Source organism: Pongo pygmaeus, chromosome 10, assembly GCF_028885625.2.
Source record: "Pongo pygmaeus isolate AG05252 chromosome 10, NHGRI_mPonPyg2-v2.0_pri, whole genome shotgun sequence".
In the NCBI taxonomy this organism is placed as follows: domain Eukaryota; kingdom Metazoa; phylum Chordata; class Mammalia; order Primates; family Hominidae; genus Pongo; species Pongo pygmaeus.
In genome coordinates this window covers 83,166,490-83,182,830 of record NC_072383.2, presented here as the reverse complement: position 1 = coordinate 83,182,830, position 16,341 = coordinate 83,166,490, and positions in this window count along the sequence as shown.

Sequence of the window (16,341 nt, the reverse complement as noted above, 5' to 3'; positions counted from 1 at the left end):
TTTCCCCTGAAGTTGGAACATGGGCTGATACCACATGAGTCAAAGCTCCAATCCCTTTATCACATGGTTGGTTTTTTGGCAGTGGCTTATGCTCATCACAAATCATGTGGCTAACAGAAGCCAACAGTAATGACCATCATGGGTCATCTCATTAACATAAATTATCAAAGCCTGCTGTGAATAACGAAGAAATACTATCACTTGGAAAATCCCAATAATTTATTGTTTCCTAGGAACCAGAGGCAAATGCCAGTCAAATTCTTTATAATTTAACAGCTATTTTTTTATTACTAATAGAAATGCCCATAAACAGGTGGGATTTATTGGTATATGAATGTAACATAGACAGCACATAATATTTACTACTATGTGTTGGCTGACAGTTCACATAAATCAAAGTAGCTTGGTCTGCAACTCTATACTCCATCAATTCTGTCACCTCTCTAGGCAGTTATTTAAATTTAATTTCTCAGGTTTTTTTAAATAATGACAATAAAATATCTACCTCTTTATTAATTATTTGTTACCCATCCTGGCCTTTGCTAGTTTCTAGGCTCTATCAAAGCTTCCCTTCCCTCCAAAAATTAGAGAAAAATATGTCCAACTATGTTGAGTTTTTGAGGGAATGAGAAATAAGTATTAGGATCCAGTATGCACTGAGTGGCCAGCCACAAGTGCATCTGGTAAGGGAAAGGTAAAAGGAAGCTCTTATTGGTAACATGGGAGAAGTTCACATAAGCTACTTATAAACAGAGTTTATTGGTTCTAGAGACTCAAAGACAGAGTTGTTGTCAGTTCATTGGCGGATATGCCATTACTGGACAAATATTCTTTCCAGAACATCTTATCCGAATTACTACAGTCCTAAGGAAAATCTAGCAATAAGTCTTGTCATAGGAGTATATGAATATTTGTGAAATGTGCACGCTGTGGAAAACAGGAAACATGTGAAGGACGTGAAAGGATTTCTTGTGGGGTTTTTAGAAAGTCCTTGGAAACAATTTCTTAGTTAAGCATGTTTGTATGAGCCCATCTCCTTTGTGCCTTCTCAGTCCTATTTTGTCTGCATCTAGCAAAAGTGATTTTATCCTGATATCTGCAAATTTCACAGATCAATGTCATAGATGTTGTCTTGTTTATTTTTAAATCCTTTCTGTTGCACATGGGAGGTGTCAAATATGAGTTCAAGGGATTTTCATGGAATCCTAACCCAAAGATACGACCATTATTTTGTCTTAATTACTTCAGTTACCTTCATTTGGTTCAAAGGGGTGGGAAGATTTGGGAATCAAGGGAAATTTTATTAGCATTCTTTCACAAAATAAGAAATGGAAAACTCAGCTCAAACTGGTTCAGTCAAAATAAGGGACGTAATTTCTCTTGCAGCTCATGGATAGTTCTACCTTCTGTTGTAGTTGGTTTGTTAATGAAAAAAAAAGAATTAAGTCCTGTAAAACATTTTAAAGAGCTTTATTCTGAGCCGATATGAATGACCATGCCTCAGGAACACAGTTTCAATAGGTCCTGAGAAAGTGTACACAAGGCAGTTGGGTTGCAGTTTGGTTTTATACATTTTAGGGAGACAGAAATTGCAGGTAAAATCTTAAGTCAATACATGGAAGTTGTACATTGGTTTGGCCTGAAAAGGTGGGATATCTCAAAGCTTGGATTTTTAAGTCATAAGATGTTTTTAAGGATTGTTAGTTTGGCATTTGGTTAAAGGAGCTGAGCTTTGTCTAAAGACTTGAAGTCAGTTAAAAGGAATGCTTTAGTTAAGGCAAGGGGGTCTGCTATATGTCATGTGATGCCATACCAGACTCACGTTGGAATGTAAGCCACGTTATACCAGGTGTATAATTTTAAAAAACTGTTCAATGAGATTTTATGTTTTGTAGGGCATGACTGAACCCTTGCCTTGCATGGCCTTAGGCTTTGTTTATAACTTGTTATCTTATTCACACAAAGAGTGTTCTGTCAGTCTCATGACCTCTATTTTTAACTTAATGTTTGTCAGTTGTGCTTAAACTCCAAAAAGGAGGGGGTATAACAAGGTATGTCTTTTTTTTTTTTTTTAAGTTTTCTTGAGCTGAAGTCTTGCTCATTTCTCCTAGGCTGGAGTGCAATGGTGCAATCTCGCCTCCTGGGTTCAATGGTGCAAACCTCAGCCTCTTGGGTTCAAGCGATTCTCCTGCCTCAGCCCCCTGAGTAGTTGGGATTATAGGCACCTGCCAACACTCCCAGCTAATTTTTGTATTTTTACTGGAGATGGGGTTTCACCTTGTTGGCCAGGGTGGTCTCAAAGTTCTGATCTCAGGTGATCCGCCCGCCTCGGCCTCCCAAAGTGCTGGGATTACAGGCATGAGCCACTGCACCTGGCAACAAGGCATGTCTGATAAGTCTTCCAATCATGGCCAAGAACTCAGTTTTTAAGGTTTATCTAGGGTTCCCTTGGCCAAGAGCGGGTCCATTCAGTCAGCTGAAGAGCTTAGAATTATATTTTTTAGTTTACAGGTTTATTATAGAACCAACAGGTCCATATGCCCACTGTGCAGTTACAGACCAATACACTGAGACAGCAGGGTTTGTAGCAGTGGAAGAGTTTAATGATCAAAGAGAGGCCTAGTAAGCAGACAAGAAGAGACCCTTACATCTGTCTCCTTGAGGACTTCTGGGCTGGGATTTTTAAGCGGATTGTGAAAGGCTAGGGACTGGAAAATTGGGGTCATTAATTGGTTAAGGTAAGGGGGATGAAATCATCGGGTTGTGGAAACTACATTTCTTTTGGTGTGTCAGCTCCTCATAAGGTCTTTTAGATCAGATGGAATTAGTGACATCCTTCAGCCCAGCTAGCATGAGTAGTTTCATTAGTATGCAGGACCTGAATGAATATCTCTAATGGAAAATGTAACTTCTCATAATGTTTAAGTTGTCATCTATAGAACATTTAGGGAGAGCTGTAATCTTGTGACCAGGTTTATGTGATTCTAGGGTGGGGATGGAGTAGGCAGGAAACAACTATGAGGAAGTGGGTCAGAGATCAAGTTTACCTAATGATTAATGCTGAGTTTGGTGCAATCTTGGTTTATTTTTATTTCTCCACCTCCCTTCTTCCCTGACTAATTTTTATAATGTTTATAGGATTGGTTTCAGATTCAGGGCTTAAATGTCACTAGATGCAAGTCACCTTCTCCTAGGATGTCTCTATCTTCAGACTTCATTGATGGCTTCTACCAGTTTCAAGCTTTTTCCTAGTTGTACTGAGATGGCTGCAGAGAGACCTCAAATTTTTGTATTAACAATCCAGGAAAAGGTTAAAAGGGCTCTTATGTTCTAGGAATGAAAAAAAAAAGTATGCTCGAATTGGGTTAGCTGCCTGTCCCTGAACTAACTACTTTTTCCAGGGAAGAATGGGATGTATTATTAGCTTAAACCAATCAGATGCTGTACTTAGAACAGCACCTTGAGTTAACCTTATCTAAACCAAATTCAATAAGAATGGTGAAGTGTGAATTCCTCATGAAAAATAGTTCAATTGTCTGAAGATGTGAGGAATGATTAATGCTATTAAGGCAATTTACAAATTTCCATTTCAGCCACTGTCTTGCAAATGGCACCCTCTTCCTTTCGTCAGGAAGACTGACACTTCCTAGTGCCCGCCCTTCCCTCCTTCCCTCCCTCCCTCCTTCCCTCCCTCACTTCCTCCCTCCCTCCCTCCCTACCTACTTCCTTCCTTCCTTCCTTTCTTCCCTTTTTCTTTCCTTCCTTCTTTCCATCATATTTCTTTCATTCTGTCTCCCCACTGAACTACTGGCCAACTTTACTCCATTTCTTCCCACCTCTCTCTCTCTTATTCCCTCTCTCATTGTAGTTACATCTTCCTTAATTGCATTTATAAAATGTTGTCAGAGTACGAAAGTAATTAACCAACAGATATTTATTGAACATAGAGTTGATCTTCCTTACCCTGGCATAGTTTATTCAGAGATGAACTACCTTCCAGAAGAATTTTTCAATTAAATGTATCCTTATTGCAAGGAACACAGAAGAAACTGATAGAAAAACTTTCATCGTGTTTCAATTTTTTAAAATTGAATCGCCAATATGCAGGAAGGAGAGTAGTCTTGACCTTGAATGCTCCATTCTCACAGAACAGCTTGATACATCATCCTAAAGATAAATCAGTCTGTCTTTGATAGCCTGAAACTAGATTTCACAACTCTCATTTGGCTTATGATGTTTACAAAAGCATTTGATTTTAATATGCGGTTGTTTTGTCAGTATAAACACTTTCTGACCTATATCCTTTCTTCCGTATAGCCTCCTCAGCTGGGGAGGAAATGCTACCATGGCAACATGTCAGCTGCTGCCACCTCTTCACAGCTTCAATCATCTATTCAAAAGCAATTAAAGTGTTCAAACCAACTTTTAGTAAAGTTTAGTGGCAGTACAAGTGACTTTAGCATCTTCTTGCCTCAAAAAATTATTTGTAGAAAATCTTGAGTTTCTTTAAATTACACTGCCTAATCACATGGAAAATTAGCTACATTTTAAATTTTACAAAAACTGTCTCTTGTGGGTGAACAACTTTTGCAAGGAACAAAACCGTCTCTGAAACAGTTTCATGAATCTTGTATGAACAGAGTGACATTTGATTTGCCACTCTAAAGTTACTTTTTTTTTTTTTTTGAAAATCACTAGTTTATCTCTTGACTTTATACTTTCATCACTAACCTTAGGAATTGTTTTCTTTCTTGATTTTTTTTTCACTAAGAAATGCAATTTTGTAAGTACATGAGTTAAAGCATACTCAGATATATGTTTAGATATGGTTGGGTTGCTTGCTCATAAGCTAAATGACTCATCTCATACAACACACCATATATATCTATTTCTATCCTCCATGTCTTTTAGTTTTTTGTTATTGTTATTAATTTTTAAAATTTTACATTATCGTTTCTTGCTGCCTTCTGGAACAGTTCTTCAATCTGACCTTACAACTCATCATTTCCTTCTTGAGCTGCTTCTATACTATTATTTTTCACATTAACTTATTTTGAGTATTTCTTATTTTGAGTATTAGCTCTGTTCTTTCCTCTGACCACATTTCCTTGGGACAATCAGTGTCTTCCCTTAAACTTTAAAAGTTGGAAGCAATAGCTTAGATCATAGATTGTTAAAGGTGCTAAATTAGGAAGCACAGTAGATTTCACAGTTATAAACTCGAAACTTGTAATAAACAACAATTGCTTATTGTATTCTACTCTGAAGACCATCCACAGTAATCACATTAACTCATTAGAGCAGACACAGGCTAAAACCTGGTTTTGGTTCCTTTCTCACATCTGTTATAATAACATAACATAACTCTAAAGACAAAAATAACCAGAAGCCAGAGGACTACCACTACTAGAGTGGAAAAAGGAAAGAAAAATTGAACAGCATATGCCATCTAAGGTAGCATTATTATAACACACAAATCAAGAATTTAAAATAAGCCTGATAAATATACTTAAGGAGACAAAAAATACAGGATCAATTTGAAACTAGAACAAAATATTCCCCCAAAATTCCAAGTGAGAATACAAAGTATGAAAAATAAGTGTTTGGGAAAAACAGTCAATAGAAGAAAAATTAGCGTACATACTGATGGAGAATAAACTAGTAAATCGAAAAGTACAGAATGAAAATCTCTCCCAGAATGAAGCTAAAGTATACTACACAAAAGAAAAGCCAAGAGGTATGGAAGATAAACCAAGAAGTGACAAGTTTAGAAAGTAAAGAGACCCCAAAAAGCAAAAGGAGAAAAATAAAGAGAGCAAAATATTTCACTTTGAAAGTGTTTGTTGGTGTCAAACAGAGATGTAGTGATTGAAAGTGTTGAGATAAAATTTCATAATGTGCAGAAGATATTATCATGTATTTTTTTAAAAAAGCAATAGAACCAATGGCAATACTTTTTGAAGTAATGAGGTAACTGAGGCAGTTTTCTAGGTTCAAAATCTATCCTATTTGCTTTACCAATCATAATGAATTACAAAATCTAATAAGAGGCACCACTTATAATAGTAACAATATCTATACAATATGTTTCAATTAAAATCATCCAGAATGCAAAAAACTCTACAGAGAAAACTTAAAACTTTTTAAAAAGAAACATAGAAGACAATAGGAAAAATAGGAGTTTCATGCTCTTGGATGGAATGATATCAATTCTTCACAAATTAGTTCATCCATTTAATACAATCCCAATACAAATTCCAGTTGAACATATTTTTATTTGTTTATATTCTCTTGCATTTTTTAAACTGTAATTCCTTTTTCTTTTTCTCTTCTTATGTTGCTCCTAGTAGAGAAGAGAAAGCAAGATGTCATGCCCAGCATATTCTTTGTAGACTCTTTTTAATACCGAAAATTGAAAATTATTTCCAACTTCCTTTTCCTTAAGTCCACAGTAACATTTTGCTTCCTCTGCCCAGGGGCCTTTCCCAGGCTGAACTCCTAAACTGAGCTTTATTTATGCTTTACTCTCCATTCAAAATGAAAGCTCAGATGGCATTAAACAATGTATTCAAGAATAAACTGCAAAATATTTTTCTCAGAGTCATTATTCATTGTTCTGTACATAAACCTAAATTTTTCAGAAAAAGTAAAAGAGGTTGGCAAACAAGGTCGTCAGCAACTTTTGAATCTGTGGATTCAAATGGATTGGGCTTTGCTGTACTATGTTAGAGACTGATGTTTCTGCCTCCAGTTCCTTTTCTCCATTTCTTCTATATAAGTCTTAGCTAGACTTATGCCTACCCAGCTTAGGCTACAATTCCTAGCTTCTCTTTCTGCTAAGGTGGTGGATGTAATCACTTTCTGGTCAATGAATACAATTGGAAGTTATGTTTTCAACTATAGGGTCATGCCCATAAAAATAAAAGTTTGTACCCTATCTCCCTTCCCCTTCCCATGGCTGAAATGTGGATCTGGTGGTAAACTACCTTTTTCTGTGTGGATGAGGACCATATTTTAGGGGTGACAGAGCAATAAGATGAAAAATATCTGAGTCTCTAGTAGTGAAGTCTCTGATAGCAAAGATGGCATGCCAGCCCAGGAACATGGGACCAGACCACCAATTGAAAGAGAAACCTCTTTTAAGTTACTTTATGTTTAGTTTCTTCTTACAGAGTTTATCTTTTTATCTTTTCTGAGACAGGATCTCACTCTGTTGCATAGGCTGGAGTGTAGTGGTGCCTCACAGCTCACTGCAACCTTGAACCCCCTGGGCTCAAGCAATCCTCCCACCTCAGTCTCCTGAGTAGCTTGAACTATAGGTGTGTGCCATCATACCTGGCTATATATATATATATTTTTTTTTAAGGAAATAGGGTCTTGTTTTGTTGCCCAGGCTGGTCTCAAACTCCTGACTTCAAGCAATCCTCCCACCTTGGCCTCCCAAAATGCTGGAATTACAGGCATAAGCCGTCGTGTGCCAGGCCTTAGCTTTTATCTTATCATTCATAATTTACGTCCATAATTTGGTGTGTGAATCTTTGTTTGGAAGCAATGAAATAAATAAATAATGAAACATTGTCCCTTTCATACCTGCCATAGGAATGAATTGTATCAATGCATATAGTTGAGCATTGAGCTAAAACTCCAGCTTTATGCACATGCTGTTTATGTGTGTTTCTGTGCATACGTATGTGTAGATTTAAAATTCTTTGAATTATTACTTTAAAAAACCAACGCTGTGACAAAGGTAAGTATAGTACTAGAGTTTAGTAAAGAAACATCATTTTATGTATAAGCTTTCAGCTTTCTACATATTTAAAAATCTCCCCTTAAGATTTAAGAAGTGTATCTTATGTTTTCAAAACTGTTTTTAACAGTGGTTTAAAATTTTTAAATTTTGTTAATAACCATGTAGTTTGAGTGAGTTAATACTTTTTCTTAAGAAAAAAACAAAGTCTGGGTTGAATAATGACTGAGTATGTGTAAATAAAATGCAAAAGTTTAGGATATTTGAACCAATATGTATCTTAAATATTCTTTAACTGTAATTACATAAATTATCTCATTTTCACTTCACAACAATCTTTTCCACAGATAAGGAAACTGAGACAGAGAGGCATGAAGTAACTTGCACAATAACCTGCTTTTAGGACGTGAAAAGATCTGGGATTTGAACAAGCAGTCTGACTACAGAGTAACCTTTTCAACTTCTATTCTCTGAAGGTTGTTATCAGCTAAGCACCAGTCATGGGATTTACTGATGGCTAAGATTTGAGAAACACTGGAGCAAAAGTGTTCAAAAACTCCCTTTTCTATGAAAACAGTAACTTGTGAAAGGTTGTTTCTAAATTCATTTGTTTATAACGACATAGTAGTGTTGCACTAGTGAATGTTCCTTTTACTGAGAACAAGCAGGGGTGACACACTTTTGTTCTGAAAAGTAGCTTCAAATCTATGGAAGTTTTTTATTTGTTTGTTTTGTTTTTTTCTTTTTTTGAGACAGAGTCTTGTTCTGTTGCCCAGGCTGGAGGGCAGTGGTGCTATCTCAGCTCACTGCAACCTCGGCCTCCTGGATTCAACTGATTGTCCTGCCTCAGCCTCCCGAGTAGCTGGGATTACAGGCGCACACCACCACGCCCAGCTAACTTTTTGTTTTTCAGTAGAGACTGGGTTTCACCATGTTGCCCAGGCTGGTCTAGAACTCCTGAGCTCAGGCAATCCACCCGCCTCGGCCTACTGAAGTGCTAGGATTACAGGTGTGAGCCACCACTCCCGGCCTTGAAAGTTTGCAAGTTAGAGAAGTTTGTAAAAAGAGGAGCTCCTGATTATGACAAAGTAATGGCTAGTGGCTAGGACAAATTACAAATCAATGTAATCAGACTTAGTATGTAGACTTGAAGTAGGATCACATTTAATTATAATTCCCCTAAGACACAGGCATGAAATGGAATAAGCAATTTTTTTAAGCTAGTATTCCATTAATTATAGTCCCTTAAACTATTTATTGATAATTTATTAGATATTTGAGTTAGAATAGTAGATATTTTATTTTTAAGATGACAGACATTTGAATTAGAATTCAAATAAGAATTTTGTTATCAGGAGACTAGTGAAATGTGCAGAGAATTAGGAATCGGATATTTCATCTTTGAACTCTGTATAAACCACTTATACAGACAATGGACAAATACATGGCCTCTCTGAATCTACATTTCTAAAACCCTACTTTAATAAAATTTATCTCTGAGGATCATTATCACTATTAAATAAACTAATATAGTTAAATTACCTAATATTGTGCAGGACTCACAATATGTACTTAAAATGTCTTTATCCTTAACAGCATTCTCATTCCTCTAGTACTAAACTTGCTCCTGTATATTGCCCAATTTTATTGTGTAAAAATCCTATTACCAATTAATAGAGCTGTCTCTATATAAATTTAGATTCACAGAGCCATATTTATTAAATAAGGTTTGACATTAGTTCATATATACGCATTGAGGAATGATAAAATAAGCAGTTGTATAAAATAATATATGTATTTTAAAATATTCTTGAATATATCTTGAAGATATGAGGATCTCAAAAGAAATTTCTCTCAAGTGTCAGAGCCAGGAAAGACTGCTATACATATTATACTTTCATATATGCAATATACAGTGTGATTCTTTATTTTTACAATTTCTTATGAACCTTACTTATTTATTTTAACTATGGTGCCTCTAACTCCTTCCTCCACTGGATCCTTCCTAGACTAAAAATGTAAGCTAAAGAAGCGTGGGGGAAAAGAGACTCTAAAATAAAGACATTAATAACAAGATAAATGCTTATTTCTCTCTTACCTAATTTGTGTGGTGATGAACTGTAGGCTTTCTCTGATACATTCAGTAACCCTCCATATGATGGAATTAAGTCCCCACGATTTTACCACATTATAGCCTGTGAAAGAGGGAAAGGGAAGAAGTGGAGAGCACAAAGTTTGTTTCTAACTAAGCCTTGTGGAGGTTGCAAAGATCACTTTCAGTCGTATACCCCTGGCTAGAGTCTACAGCCACACTTAGCTGCAAGGGAAGTTAAGAAATTTAGTCTCTAACTCAGTGGCCATGTGCCAAGCTAACACTTTTTATAGAAAAAGAGGATAACTTTTGGAGGACAAGTAGCATCTGCCATACTACTAATCAACAGTTAAGCTTATTCAAATTTCTTCTACCTTAAGAAAAAAAAAAAAAAGCAAAGAAACTCAAAAATTTAAAACTTTTTATTATCTCTTCTTTTCTTTCAAGCTATCTTATCTTGTTATTGGTAGCTAAACTTCTCAAGTGTTCTTTCCAATTACTATCTCTGTTTTCATATCTCTTCTTCATTTCTGAAGCTATTTGGCATTTTCTCTGCTCCTTATCAAACCAGTATGCCTCCTTCCATAGTTTTAATTACATAGTTAGGTCTAATTTCTTTAGTAATTCATTAGAGCATAATTATGGAGTCAGACACAGTTCTAGGTTATAGCAGTGAAAATAAGATCACCTCTTATCATTCTTATTAGAAAACAAAACTAAACATAACACTTGATTAATGTATTTTACCATTTTGATGAGGACTAAGAGGAAAGACCATGGTAATTCCATGAAGCCAGGAATACATGAGGCAAGGCTGGAACACATAAGGCAGGAACCACACCTGTTTTACCTGTATTCTCTTTCTAGTGACTAACACAATGTCTGACATAGAAACAGTACTAAATGAATATTTGTTGGAAAAATTAGAGAACTAAAACTTGTCATGTACTTATGGGTTTGACTTTTTGGAAGCTCAGAGTTCAAATGGACTGCTCATTTCTTGCAGTTGTACAAGACACTGTGATATTAAATGTGCATGCATACGCACTTCCTTCTATCCAAGTGAATTAGTGGAGAAAAAGAGTAGGGGACAAGGCCTGGGTGAAAATATAGACTTAATTACTGAGTAGAAGCAATGGGAAATTAACATACTCTATTATAAACACCCCAAGTTTCTCATCTCTAAGATGGGTATAATTTCACGATAAGGTAATATAAAGGACTTAGGTATCAGAAATACTCAGTATTTTGGGCTCTCCTAACAATTGAACTATCTGGGAAGTGTAAAGTTCATCTATTGATTTTCCTCTTTACAATAGTAAATATACAATAGTAAAAGTGAAGGTATTTTCCCTTTTGAGATTTGTTCTCTCCACCATAGTTCTCTTCACAATAGACTATTAAATGCACTGAAACTTTGATTGAATAATTAAATGACCCAGAAGCATATTTCTTTACATGATATTTATCTAGCACTTGTCCTTATGTTGTCACATCTGCATTTTTTTCTTTCTGGTTGAAGACATATAGCCAGAGTTTCTTAAAAACAGGGTGAATAAGTTGGGTTTGTTTACAAATGTACACTACAGAATTTTCTCTTTCCTACTTTTATTATTGAAGCTTCCAAAACTAAATATATGTATATATATGATAACTTATGGTTTTGCATTAGGCGTGATTATATATTATTCCATATATATGATTTTAAAATGAATAGTTCTATACATTTTAATCTGTTGTATGAACTACAGAAAATAATCTCGTCTGAAAATTCATTTCTCTAGCTTTTTGAAAACGAGCATGGCAATAGTTAATAGAATTCTTAATCTTGTTCTTAACTGTGATGGCAACAGAGCAAGGTGTGTGTGACATAAAACACACATGTCAAGCAACAGAGTAGGGTTTAACTTTCTTTACTAAATGCAAATTATAACATGATGGTGCAAAAGATGAAAATTATTATATCTGTTATACATGTACATAATTTAAATTAAACTTTATAATAACTTCTAGAAAATATACCTTTTATATTACCATAGTCTCTCACTCCAAGTAGTTTTCTTGGCTTTTCTTTGCTACCTTCTTCTCTTTGCTTTCCAGTCGGCATTATCATTGCAATACACTTGAAAATTCCAGTTCTCTGGATCAATATTTCTGCTTGTTTCATTTTGCTTAAATCCTTCTACACACTGTTGCAGGCCAGCAGAGTCACATAAGCACTGTCACATGCTTTTTTGTTGCTAAGGGCAACACTACAGATGGCAAAAACTGGCTATTGTATGTCACGTTACACACGCAAACACATGATGGTTGCAAACAGCTTAAACATTTCAAAGGCAGTTTGCCTTTAAGTTTTATGATTTTATATGCCATGTAATCATGTGGCCTTTAAAATATGGTTCTAAATTCAGTTAAATAAAATTTATTTCCTTTCTATGTTAATGTGTAATCTTTCATTGCCTCTATGACTAGACAAAATGAAGAGTCAAAACGGGATTCATAACAAAGACTTTTGCCTGAATAATGAGAACAGACTGTATAAACTGAATTCCTCAGTTGCTGTTTCTCTTGATTTTAGGTAGCAACTTGTACTCAACCTCATTTGAAAGACAATAAAAAATACATAAAATATGTAAAATACAAGGTCATATGTAGAAAAAGATATGGTCCAGTCGATATTCAACTTTAATTTTTAATTTTCATATCTCTGCATAGTTTATTGCATATGCTGTTTCTCCTATGATTTTACTTTAAGTAAATGTGTTTCAGTCTTGGGTATCTCACATTTTTTTTTTAAAATACTACTTAATATGCACATTTAGATATTTTAGATATTTAAAAGCATAAATATATTTAAGTAGATGACAGTTACGATATAAACACATATAAGTATACAAAATGATATAAAATATTTTAAAATTCTAAATCCAACTTTTTTTTCTTTCAGTGTAAAGAAACCATTGTTTCATGGATCAGTAATTCTTAGTGTAAAGTTTTATCTGAATTTTGTTCATTCTGAACGGTTGTCAATCATTTTGGTGAACAAAGTTGAACAGACTCTCCGAGAAAAAAACAGAAAGTGATTTTCACATAACGAAAGTTGAATCTCAAGTTAAGTCTACATGGACAAAGAGAATTGGAAAGCTGAAGCAATTTTTCAGCTAATTAAAGTGAGAGAGGATTGAGCACATTAACTAACCTAACTCACTGAGGCATTACTCAATTCTCACTTTGCTATTGCAGATATAAATTAATAATGCTATTTAAATAATCAAATCATTGGAAACTTTTAAGTATTTGATGGCACAAAAAGGGAATTTGGTTTCTAGGTGTCATTTGTCTATATCTATATTACCTCTATGTTCTTCAGTTTTTGGTGATGTTAAGGAAAATGGATTTAAATCAGAAACTAGGATTTGAATTTCTCCTCCTTCACTACCCAGAAATATAATATTTGACCTCACTTAACCTCTCTGAGTCTCAGTTTCTTCATATGTAAAATAGAACATCATGTGGGATTAGAATATATAAATGTAAATATTTTAAAAGTAGCTTTAAAAATACATATGATATATTTATATATGATGTATATCATTTATATATTATGTATTTATAAATATATTATATATTTTCACGTAAATATGTGTTGGGCTATTACTATACAAATATGTATATTTATATTGTATTATATTTAAATACATATACTACATACATATATAAATACACAAATATATAATTTTTAAAATCTTAGTTTTGTGTTAGGCATAGATAATATTATTCCATGTATATGATCTTAAAGTGAATAATTCTATTCATTTTCATCTGTTGTATAAACCACAGAAAAAGAATTTCCTCTAAAAATTCATTTCTCTAGCTTTTTAAAAACAAGCATTGTAATAGATAATTGAATTATTAATCTTGTTCTTAATTGTGGTGGCAACAGAGAAAGGCACGTACTACACACAGCTGCTGTATGTAGCACCCCCTCACGTCACCCACCACACCATGATGGTGTAGCTTATTGGCATACCAGTGTTGGTGTACCCTGCTCCCATTCTCCCTCCTAGAGGCCACGGGATCTGGTATTGGACCTTGCTTAACCTCTCTGAGTCTCAGTTTCTTCATATGTAAAATAGAAAATCACATGGGATTAGAACATGTTCATGTAAATATATTTTTAAGCAATATATTTTCACATATATTTGTGTTGTGTCATTATTAGGTACTGACTTACTGTTTTAGGACTTTGCTAGATTTAGCATTTACACAGAAAAAAAAAAAGAGTGAGAGATCAGGCCAAAGTGAAAAACAAAAACACAGAGACAAAGTAACATCAAAATATAATCTGAATTTTGAAATTATTGTCTAATAGAATATTTTGAAATATTATCAAACTGATAAATGTGCACATTTATTTCTATATGTAGTTGAATGATGTATTGCAAATATAATAAGTGAAGGCATTTAAAATAAGGATATTAGCTGGTCGTGGTGGTGCATACCTATAGTCCCAGCTACTCTGGAGGCTGAAGGTGGGAGGATCACCTGAGCCCAGGAGGCAGAGGTTGTGGTAAGCCCAGAGGGTGCACCACTGTACTGCAGCTTAAGTGACAGAGAGAGACCCTGTCTCAAAAAATAATATAAAATAAAAAAAGGATAGAAAAAATTTTTCAATTATTTATTATAGGGAATAATAATGTCATTTGGTACTATCGTAGAAAATATGCTTTTATTTTACTTTGCCTACTCAGATATAATTTTCCATAATAGCCCTTCATTAAAATTAAGAAAATTGAACTATTTAATGGCATCCATTTTACTTATCAGTATGTGCTTTTAGCTAATTGAATTGAAAATAAAGGGAAATATATATATATATATATTCAAATATTTGATTTGGTTATGTGGGCAAAGAACCATAAATCTGTGAGATCTAATGGTCTTAAGAGATCAGCTCTGTCACATGCTGCAAACATTATCAATTACATGCTATAAATGAGACAATCTGAACAAGATTGTGAAATGATTTGGCTTAAGATAAAACCTTAAATGGAAGAAATAGGATTATAATTCATATTTTTATAATTTGTAAAAGTTGTTAATGAAGTTATAAAAAAATTTAGATGATTCAAGCCAAACTCCCTTTTACTTAGCCCCTTCTTTATTTTGACTATTTTACTAACAGTCACTGAATTTCACACTTTGTTTTCCTTAAGAGATGGTCTTATTTTTTCTCAAAAGAAGATAAGTTGGGGATGCTAGTTTTAGGCCCCAACCCCTGTGCAGCCACCTAAACATAGTGTAAACTGTGGAGATTAAAAAATCTTACCACATCTTTTTGGGAGTCTTTAGAAGTCTCTGCTTCTGCCAGGGATGCTTTCTCTTTTGTGTTCCATGTTTTATCTCAGATCGACACAGATATGAATCTTAGCCCCTTCAATGGTTCACACAAGCCGTCCACTTAGACCAAATGTTTAATGGGCTTCTGTGTACTCAGCTGGAGATTTGGGAAGAGTCATTGCTGTAGCAGATTGCAATGTCTCATGCCCTGCCCCCTACTGTTCCCTTCCAACTCCTGGCCTGGCCCCTAGCCCTTCCTCCTAAATTTTCTTCCTGGAGTGCCTAACACTTCTTTGGTTTTGATGGACAAGTTGTTTTTTTTTTGGCCCCTGAACTCAAATTTGCATTTCAAAACCCACAAAGAGCTCAGCACCTAAGATCCCCGGTACATAACTATTCTGTTTTAAAAGAAGAATTTGGCACTGAAACTCTACTTAACACACACACACACAACAACAACAACAACAACAACAACAACAAACCCAACAAACAAAACAAAACAGAGGTACTGAATAATTTGGCAGTCTGATTCTGGTTCCAGGCTCTGTTAGGGTTTGTGGTCAGGAGAGTAGCCCCTAGAGTTTCTGTTTTAGATGAAGCTAAGGCTCTGGGCTCTACCAGTTTAAAATTCCTCTCACTAGTCACGTCTCCATTCCAACCCCAAAGCTCAGTTAGTCTCCTCAATCTGGGCTGTGGACTGCTGGTCACCAGTACAAGTTGCCTGCTGCTTATGCCTAATTATGGAGATGCAAAGGTATTGGATTTAGCCTATAGCTAACTAGATTAAATTCCACTAAATTCAGGCTTAATTATATTTTTGTTTTCAAATTTGATTTTAGATTTTTCTCGACCTTACTACCCAACGCCAAAAGCCTATTTACTTGATTGACTTGATCTTTGAAAAGATCAGTTGATAATAAAATAAAATAAAAACTACTAATAATACTTACCATTATGTAAGAGAAAATGGTAATTTAAAAAAATGAATTCAACTTCTTGTTTAAATTTCATTTAAACAAATTATTTTTTATGTATTGCCAGATTTTCTCATGTCAGTTATGAGCAAAATAAGCAGAAAGCAGTTAGAAAACTAAGAACATTTTCAATATTCATAATTCAAGCGGCCAGGCACAATGGCTCATTTCTGTAATTCCAGAATTTT